At 39.8% G+C, this 10,763-nt stretch overlaps 1 pseudogene; it reads right to left on the bottom strand.

Moving 5' to 3' along the window:
- Positions 1-4,156: 4,156 nt before the first annotated feature.
- LOC136391507 (serine/threonine-protein phosphatase 2B catalytic subunit beta isoform pseudogene) lies at positions 4,157-5,683 on the bottom strand (annotated as a pseudogene).
- Positions 5,684-10,763: the final 5,080 nt, after the last annotated feature.

Below are 10,763 nucleotides of genomic sequence, written 5' to 3'. Positions count from 1 at the left end.
GTAGGGCTGGTCCTTGCACAATACCAGAGGATACAATTCACATTGAATATTGCATTCTTAATAGTGTGAATGGTGCTTCCAGGCATTATAAGTGGCTGATACTTACCTGTTCTGTGTCTTAGTATTCTCAGCTGTAAAATGTATATAATCATAATACTTGTGAGGTTACTATGAGGATTAAATGAGGTAATGTATATGAAGAGTTTATTAAAGTGTCAGAAATATAGTAGGTGGTTATTTATTGTTACTGTATTAGTAAGTGCTGCCTTATTAGCAAAATAAATATAGACCATCAATATTAACATTTCCCAATTTATTTCCACATGATCTCCAGCCTTTACTTCATCTTTATGCATTCCAAGGTTTCATAGAAAAGACTTCCTCCTGAATTTCCAGTTTAAGACCAGAAATGGATAGTGACCTAAACATGCATACTAAGTGTCATTTTATATAGTATCACAAACCACCCTTCTCTATTCTATGCAACTTCAATATTAACGATATCTGCCATAAAAATTCTAGATTATGGCAACATTTTTTTGTTATATATGAAACACTTAGGAAATCTAATCTTTAACCTAAATTCTTTACATGTGTAAGAACACACACACACACACATGTATGCACATACACTTGTTTGGAAACACTTTTAACCAAAAAAACAAAAAAATAACTTAAATTGACATAAACTGATGACAAAGAATTCATGTGAGGTGAAATACTATAAGTGTATTCCACCTGAATTATACTGGTTAGACAGGTAAAGAGTTTTCAGATAAAATTTTTAAATAGTGCTAAGATTTGTGGTAGACAACTAATAGCCTCCAAAATAATTCATTAGTTACTCTATAACTTCAGTTATATGCTATACATTTAGTTCTCCTAGGTTACTTATGAAACTAATCCATTTTTGAATCAAATGTTAGGATATAAAAAATTTGATAAACAAAATAAGAAAATAAGAAATGGCACTTACATTCATGAAGTTTTTGACATTATTATATTCCTTAAATATCGCTATTAAATAATTCCAGATAATTAAGAAATGTGTTTTCTCTATGTACTATTATATATGTAATATATACATAAATTTTATGAAAAAGAAATAGCAGAAATAAATTTTTTCCTTTGTATGTTTTATTATACTTAGAAAAGTTAGTAGTTTATCTATTTGTATTTACACAATCTCAGAAAAGAGAGAAATTTAGCCATTGGAATATTTGAGCATTACTTTTCTTTTTGCTTTATGTATAATTCTTTTTTATTTTCATGAAAAATAAAGATACATTTATTAACACTTTTGATTTGACTTACAAGATTTAAACTTAACTCTTTAAAACAATGAGAGTATCTATTCTAGAGGTACCTTCATGTTTAGGAGGTACAAAGTATAACAGGGGTCCCCAAACTTTTTACACAGGGGGCCAGTTCACTGTCCCTCAGACCGCTGGGGGCCTGGCCTATAAAAAAACTATGAACAAATCCCTATGCACACTGCACATATCTTATTCTAAAGTAAAAAAAAACAAAACGGGAACAAATACAATATTTAACATAAAGAACAAGGACACTTAAATCAACAAACTGACCAGTATTTCAATGGGAACTATGGGCCTGCTTTTGGCTAATGAGATGGTCAATGTGCCCCTCTCACTGACCACCAATAAAAGAGGTGCCCCTTCCGGAAGTGCGGCGGGGGCCAGATAAATGGCCTCAGGGGGCCGCATGCAGCCTGCGGGCCTAGTTTGGGGACCCCTGAAGTATAACAACAAATGTAGCAAACCTTACAACCGTGATGGCGAACCTCTTTATAAAAACCACCCACTTTTGCAGTGCTGGTCAACCTGGTCCCTCCCGCTTACTGCTTACTAGTGCGAATTCCAGCTTTCATGGTGGGCCATAGGGTAGCGGAGCAACGAAACAGTGCTGCAATTGGCCCACCATGAAAGCTGGAATGCCCACTAGTGGGCAGGAGGGACCAGGTTGACCAGCACTGCAAAAATGGGTGGGTTTTTTTTTTCTTTTTTTCATTTTTCCGAAGCTGGAAACGGGGAGGCAGTCAGACAGACTCCTGCATGCGCCCGACCGGGATCCACCCGGCATGCCCACCAGGGGGCGATGTTCTGCCCCTCTGGGTCATCACTCTGTTGCATCCAGAGCCATTCTAGCACCTGAGGCAGAGGCCACAGAGCCATCCCCAGCGCCCGGGCCATCTTTGCTCCAATGGAGCCTCGGCTGCAGGAAGGGAAGAGAGAGACAGAGAGGAAGAAGAGGGGGAGGGGTGGAGAAGCAGATGGGCGCTTCTCCTATGTGCCCTGGCCGGGAATCGAACCCAGGACTCCTGCACGCCAGGCCAACACTCTACCGCTGAGCCAACCGGCCAGGGCTAAAAATGGGTGGTTTTTATAAAAAGGTTTGTCATCATGGCCTTACAACAAGGTGCTAAAGTTACCTCTACATAAAAGACACACACGTATCCAATTCAGTAATTTAATTCAATATATTTTTTCAGACAGACTGCTAACTGAAAGACAGACGTATGTAGGAAAGCAGCTACATCTGCAGAGAAAGGTAACAGCGTGTTACAGACTGTCAATTATGAATAGAACATTTGACAAATACCATAGAAAGCAACTTTGGTATCATTTACCAGGGTACAAAACCTTGCACAAATCATTTGGTAAGTCAGTGCATACCATAAATCATGTTCCGGGCCCCCAAGCAGATTATTAATTCTAAATTAACTATTGATCTCTGACTGGCTTATTTTACTTAGCACAATATCACATAATTTCACTTATATGTGGAATCTAATGAACAAAAGAAACTAACAGACAAAATAGAAACAAACTCATAGATATAGAGAATAGTCAGACACCTATCACAGGGAATGGGGTTTGGGGGACTGGATGAAAAAGGTGAAGGGATTAGGCTAAAGAATAAAAAACAACTTACAGACACAGACAACAGTATGGTGATTATAAGAGGGAAATGGGGTCAGGGACATAGAGCAGGGTAAAGGTGGGATAAACGGTGATGGAAGGAGACTTGACTTAGTTTGGTGAACACATAGTACAATATACAGATGATGTATTACAGAATTGTATATAATTTTATTAACCAATATTACCCCAATCAAGTATATTAAAAGCCAAAAAAAAAAACCCTCCTAAAATTGAGTATCTTATAATAAAAGCAAATTCTAATACAATTACCTAAATTTTAAAAATAAACACTTGGAATTACATTTCCATTTTACTAATGTGATATAGTATCTGATAGTACACCATTGATTCACATTCTGAAACTAAGGCTTTTAAAAGGGAAGGATATACAGTATGTCCCTGAAGTCATGGTGCACTTTTGACCGGTCACAGGAAAGCAACAAAAGATGATAGAAATATGAAATCTGCACCAAATAAAAGGAAAACTCTCCCAGTTTCATACCTAGTCAGTGCAGTTCGATGTGGGCTCACACACAGGTTTTTTAGGGCTCCTTAGGTGGCTATCCCGTAGAGCCTCTACAGACTCATCACTGACTGATGGCCTACCAGAACGGGGTTTCTCCACCAAACTGCCGGTTTCCTTCAACTGCTTATCCCACTGAGTAATGTTATTCCTATGTGGTGGCGCTTTGTTATAAATGCGTCGATATTCACATTGCACTCTGGTCACGTATTCGAATTTAGTGAGCTACAGAACACACTGAACTTTCCTCTGTACCGTCCACATCTCGACTGGCATGGCCGTGGGCTGCTCCGCTGTATACACAGTGTTACATCATCATCTGCACATGCGCACATGCTGCCACATCATCCTACAGAAACTTTACAGACACACTGTATTAAACAAACAAATATTGTAGACATTACGATATAAGCTGCTCTCATTTCATTTCATGAAAAACTGAGACTGACTATTATTTCCAATTGAACCAAATACCCATTCTATCAATTTTCAGCCCTGGTCACGTTATTAGTCAGTCACTACCTTTCATAGAGTGTTCTGCCTGTGTCAGCTGCTATAACAGAAACTGAAAAGCAGAAGGAATTCCCTGCATGCATTTTGTGTATTGTTAGCAGAAGAGTGAGGTGTGCCCCCAGTCCATCTGAGGCACAGCAAGTTGCATAGCATCATCACCACTCTGCAGGAGCTGCTATCCTCCAGCAAACACTCCACTAGACAACATCCACGCATGAGTCAGGCCCTTGAGCGTTAACACACTTCCTTTCTCGGTGAGAACACCGAAGGTCTTTGCCTTCTTGCCAATTGCTGGAATTTTGTTTCTTATGCTTTCTTTCTGAACTGTAGCTGAACCATCAAACTAGCCTTCATCAGTTCATCATCAGAGCAAAGACTCAGAACATTTACCAACATTTCTGTCACCTTTTCTTCAACAAATAGTAAAGATTGTGCAAAGATCCATAAAATTGGGCAACAAGTAAGGATGTGGAGAACAGTTAAACTGTTGAATATTCTTCACATTATTTTTATACCTTGATCCAGAAGCTTTATTGAAGACATCTAAGTAATTAGGTGCAAAAAAAAAAGTCGTAATTAATGAAAAGAACCCTATGGTTGACTATTTTCTGTACATTTCATAGCCTCTATCTCGAACTTCAAAAGCTCTAATAATCAAAAACAAATGAAACCCTGGCCGGTTGGCTCAGGGGTAGAGTGTCGGCCTGGCGTGCAGGAGTCCTGGGTTCGATTCTCAGCCAGGGCACACAGGAGAAGCGCCCACCTACTTCTCCACACCTCCCCCTCTCCTTCCTCTCTGTCTCTCTCTTCCCCTCCCGCAGCCGAGGCTCCATTGGAGCAAAGATGGCCCGGGCGCTGAGGATGGCTCTGTGGCCTCTGCCTCAGGCACTAGGATGGCTCTGGATGCAACAGAGCGATGCCCCAGAGGGGCAGAGCATCCCCCTGGTGGGCATTCTGGGTGGATTCCGGTCAGGCACATGCGGGAGTGTGTCTGACTGCCTTCCGGTTTCCAGCTTTGGAAAAATGCAACAAACAAACAAACAAACAAAAAAACCCAAGTGATTATTTTGCAAAAATTTACACACTGCTAGTTAGTTATAATGATGAGGGCACCCTCAAACTGTACTGTTACTAACATTTTTCTGGGATTTCTTATTTCCAAAATCTTCAGAAGGATAGGACCATAAGAAGCCATGCATTGGTCCAGATGCAGGTGAATCTATCTAATCTAATCATCCAGTGTGTGTATTTCTGGTTGAAGTCCACCATGATCACAAAGAAATTGTTGGTTTACAAATGCAGCAAAAGGCAGACTATCAAAAGCTCTCGTACACGCTTCATAGACTCTTTTGAATATTTAATTTTACATTCATGCTTAAAAGTAAAATATTCAGGAAGGTGTCTATATTAGTAATTTCCTCTCAGAAGAAATAATATACTTGGGTATAGAATCTGCATGCCACATAAATATAAAAACACTATATTTAAATCACTTCTGTCCACACAATCACCAAGAAAAAGTATTGTGTATTAGCCATTGGTCCTGCTATTCAAAAAGTTACATCAGATAAAAAATTCACTGTGAATTTTACCACACACTGTAATTGGAGCCTCTACTTCTGTTATGTTTTTCTCTCTCCAAAGAAATGGCAGCAACCTTATTGGTGTTTTTAAGTACAATTTCTTCATCTACCCAACCTTTTATTTTATTTTATTTTTCTGAAGCTGGAAACGGGGAGAGACAGTCAGACAGACTCCTGCATGCACGGGACTGGGATCCACCTGGCTCTGCCCACCAGGGGGCGATGCTCTGCCCCTCTGGGGCATCGCTCTATTGCGACCAGAGCCACTCTAGCGCCTGGGGCAGAGGCCAAGGAGCCATCCCCAACACCCGGGCCATCCTTGCTCCAATGGAGCCTCGCTGCGGGAGGGGAAGAGAGAGACAGAGAGGAAGGAGAGGGGGAGGGGTGGAGAAGCAGATGGGCTCTTCTCCTGTGTGCCCTGGCCGGGAATCGAACCCAGGACCCCTGCACACCAGGTCGATGCTCCACCATTGAGCCAACCTGCCAGGGCCCCAACCTTTTTTTATATATAGTTTTTCAGAACACCAACCCCGGGTATCCCATCCATCGGAATACTTCAGGTGTCAAGTGATGTGTGACAACATAGTAAGTAGTAAGACTTGGGATGAGGCAGTAGGGTTGGGGGTTGGAGCCCAGGGCTTGGGTAGGTGCTGGGCCCAGTGGGGGTTGGGGATGGTGAGGGCAGCTACCATAGGCAACTGGAGGTCCCCAGAAAGAGAAATAGACCCTTAAACATGATTTTTTATTACATGCAATAATGAAATAATACAATACTGCAATTGTACAATGCCTTAACTCAATGCAATTTTTCTTACATTATTGATATCTTATTTTCTGTCTATACTCAAGTATAAAAACTTGAATTTCATTGTTCTGACAAAATATTGATTTCATATATTAAATTATTAGTAGCTAGTATTAATCAAGAATGCCTACATTTTCTGATCATTTTTAATAGTGATTTTTTTTCCTTAAGTGAGAGGCAGAGACAGGCTCCTGCATGTGCCCCTACCAGGATCTACCCAGCTAGCCCCCTACCAGGGGATGCTCCTCCATCTGGGACTGCTGCTTCACTGCTCGCCAACTGGGCCACTCCAGTGCCTGAGGCAAGGCTACTGAGCCATCCTCAGAGCATGGGACCAACTTGCTCAGACTATATATATATATATATACATATATATATATATATATATATATATATATATATATATATTTGTATTTTTCTGAAGCTGGAAACTGGGAGAGACAGTCAGACAGACTCCCGCATGCGCCCGACCGGGATCCACCCGGCACGCCCACCAGGGGCGACGCTCTGCCCACCAGGGGGCGATGCTCTGCCCCTCTGGGGCGTTGATCTGCCGAGACCAGAGCCACTCTAGCACCTGGGGCAGAGGCCAAGGAGCCATCCCCAACGCCCGGGTCATCTTTGCTCCAATGGAGCCTTGGCTGTGGGAGGGGAAGAGAGAGACAGAGAGGAAGGAGGTGGGGGTGGAGAAGCAAATGGGTGCTTCTCCTGGCCGGGAATTGAACCTGGGACTTATGCACGCCAGGCCGACGCTCTACCACTGAGCCAACCGGCCAGGGCTTCAGATTATATTTTTTGAGCCATGGCTACAGGAGGGGGAGAGAAAGAAAGAGAGAGAGAAAGAGAGAGAAAGCAGAGGGATATTCTACTGCTGAGCCTACCTGCCAGGGCCAGTAGTGGTTCTTAAATCCCTGCCAAAAAAAAAGTCAGTATTTTCATTCATGTTCCAGAGATGCTAGATATATTTTTAAAAATTTATTTATTAAATTTAATGCAGTGACATTGATAAATCAGGATACATATATTGAGAGAAAACATCTCTAGATTATTTTGACATTTGATTGTGCTGTATAAACCTCCCCCAAAGTTAAATTGTCTTCTGTCACCTTCTATCTGGTTTTCTTTGTGCCCCTCCCCTCCCCCAACCCCTCTCTCCTTCTTCACCCCATCCCCCCCCCCCCCCCAGTTGCCATCACATTCTTGTTCATGTCTCTGAGTCTCATTTTTATGTCCCTTCTATGTATGGATTCATATAGTTCTTAGTTTTTTTTCTGATTTACTTATTTCACTTCATATAATGTTATCAAGGTCCATCCATGTTATTGTAAATGATCTGATGTCATCATTTCTTATGGCTGAGTAGTATTCCATAGTATATATGTACCAAAGTTTTTTAATCTACTCGTCCTCTGACGGACACTTGGGCTGTTTCCAGATCTTCGCTATTGTGATCAATGCTGTCACAAACATGGGGGTGCATTTCTCCTTTTGGAGCCGTTCTATGGTGTCCTTGGGGTATATTCCTAAAAGTGGGATAGCTGGGTCAAAAGGCAGTTCGATTTTCAGTGTTTTGAGGGATCTCCATACTGTTTTCCACAGTGGCTGCACCAGTCTGCGTTCCCACCAGCAGTGCAGGAGGGTTCCCTCTTCTCCACAACCTCACCAGCACTTATTCTGTGTTGTTTTGTTGATGAGCACCATTCTGGCTGGTGTGAGGTGATATCTGTGGTTTTAATTTGCATTTCTCTAATGATTAGTGATGTTGAGCATTTTTTCATATGCCTATTGGCCATCTGTATGTCCTCTTTGGAGAAGTGTCTATTCATCTCTTTTGCCCATTTTTGGATTGGATTGTTTGTCTTTCTGGTGTTGAGATTTACAAGTTCTTTATAAATTTTGGTTATTAACCCCTTATCAGCCGTATTGTCAAATATGTTCTCCCATTGTGTAGTTTGTCTTTTTATTCTGATCTTGTTGTCTTTAGCTGTGCAAAAGCTTTTTAGTTTGATATAATCCCATTTGTTTATCCTGTCTTTTATTTCACTTCCCCGTGGAGATAAACCAGCAAATATATTGCCCCGAGAGATGTCCGAGAGCTTACTGCCTATGTTTTCTTCTAAGATGCTTATGGTTTCACGGCCTACATTTAAGTCTTTTATCCATTTTGAGTTTATTTTTGTGAGTGGTGTAGGCTGGTGATCTAGTTTCATTTTTTTGCAGGTAGCTGTCCAATTTTCCCAACCCCATTTGTTAAAGAGGCTGTCATTACTCCATTGTATTTCCTTACCTCCTTTGTCAAATATCAGCTGTCCATAGAACTGTGGGTTTATTTCTGGGTTCTCTGTTCTGTTCCATTGATCTATATGCCTGTTCTTATGCCAGTATCAGGCTGTTTTGAGTACAATGGCCTTGTAGTATAACTTGATATCAGGAAGTGTGATACCTCCTGCTTTATTCTTCTTTTTTAAGATTGCTGAGGCTATTCGTGTTCTCTTTTGGTTCCATATAAATTTTTGGAATATGTGGTCTATATCTTTGAAGTATGTCATTGGTATTTTAATTGGTATTGCATTGAATTTATAGATTGCTTTGGGTAATATAGACATTTTAATGATGTTTATTCTTCTTAACCATGAGCACAATATATGCTTCCACTTGTTTGTATCTTCCTTGATTTCTTTTATCAATGCTTTGTAATTTTCTGAGTACAAGTCTTTAGTCTCCTTGGTTAAGTTTACTCCTAGGTACTTTATTTTTTTGGTTGTAATTGTGAAAGGGATTGTTTCCTTAATTTCTCTTTCTGACTGTTCATTGTTGGTGTATAAAAATGCCTCTGATTTCTGAGTATTGATTTTATATCCTGCCACTTTGCTGAATTCGTTTATCAGGTCCAGTAGTTTTTTTACTGAAATTTTAGGGTTTTCTATATACAATATCATATCATCTGCAAATAATGATAGTTTTACTTCTTCTTTTCCAACTTGAATGCCTTTTATTTCTTCTTATTGTCTGATTGCTGTGGCTAGGACTTCTAGGACCATGTTAAATAAGAGTGGTGAAAGGGGGCACCCCTGCCTTGTTCCTGATCTTAAGGGTATTGCTTTTAATTTTTGCCCATTGAGTATGATGTTGGCTGTGTGTTTGTCATAGATAGCTTTTATCATGTTGAGGTATGTTCCCTGTATTCTCACTTTGCTGAGAGTTTTGATCATGAATGGGTGCTGGCTTTTATCAAATGCTTTCTCTACATCTATTGAAATTATCATATGATTTTTCTCCTTCTTTTTGTTTATGTGATGAATCACATTGATTGATTTATGAATATTATACCAGCCTTGCCTTCCCAGAATAAATCCCACTTGATCATGGTTTAGGATTTTTTCCATATATTGTTGGATCCGGTTTGCTAATATTTTGTTGAGGATTTTAGCATCTATATTCATCAGAGATATTGGCCTATAATTTTCTTTCTTTGTGTTGTCTTTGCCTGGTTTTGGAATCAGAATTATGCTCGCCTCATAAAAGGAGCTTGGAAGTCTTCCTTCCTCTTGAATTTTTTGAAATAGCTTGAGAAAGATAGGAATTAGTTCTTCCTTGAATATTTGGTAGAATTCCGTTGTGAAGCCATCGGGCCCCGGACTTTCCTTGTTGGGAGTTTTTGATAACTGTTTCGATCTCATTTGTTGTAATTGGTCTGTTTAGGTTTTCTGATTCTTCCAGATTGATTTTTGGAAGATTGAATGTTTCAAGGAATTTTTCCATTTCATTTAGGTTGTCTAGTTTTTTGGCATACAGTTCTTTATAGTATTTTCTTACAATATTTTGTATTTCTGTTGTGTCAGTGGTTATTTCTCCTCTCTTATTTCTAATTTTATTTATTTGAGTCCTCTCTCTCTTTTTCTTGGTGAGTCTAGTTAATGGTTCATCAATCTTGTTTACCTTTTCAAAGAACCAGCTCCTAGTTTCATTGATCCTCTGTATTGTTTCTTTAGCCTCTATGTTATTTATTTCTGCTCTGACCTTTATTATTTCCTTCCTTCTACTACATTTGGGCTTTACTAGCTGTTCGTTTTCTAATTCTTTTAGATGCAGGGTTAAGTTGTTTATTTGAGCTTTTTCTAGCTTCTGAAAGTGTGCCTGTAGTGCTATGAACTTCCCTCTCAGGACTGCTTTCGCTGTGTCCCATAAATTTTGAGTTGTTGTATGCTCATTGTCATTTGTTTCTAGGAATTTTTAAATTTCTTCTTTGATCTCATTCTTAATCCATTCATTATTTAACAACCTGCTATTTAGTTTCCATGTGTTTGAGAATTTTTGAGCTTTTCTGTTGTGGTTCATTTCTAGTTTCATGCCGTTGTGATCAGAAAAAGTGCTTGATATGATTTCAGTCTTCT

This window comes from Saccopteryx leptura, chromosome 2, assembly GCF_036850995.1.
Source record: "Saccopteryx leptura isolate mSacLep1 chromosome 2, mSacLep1_pri_phased_curated, whole genome shotgun sequence".
Classification (NCBI taxonomy): Eukaryota; Metazoa; Chordata; class Mammalia; order Chiroptera; family Emballonuridae; genus Saccopteryx; species Saccopteryx leptura.
This window is presented reverse-complemented; position numbering and strand designations above follow the sequence as displayed.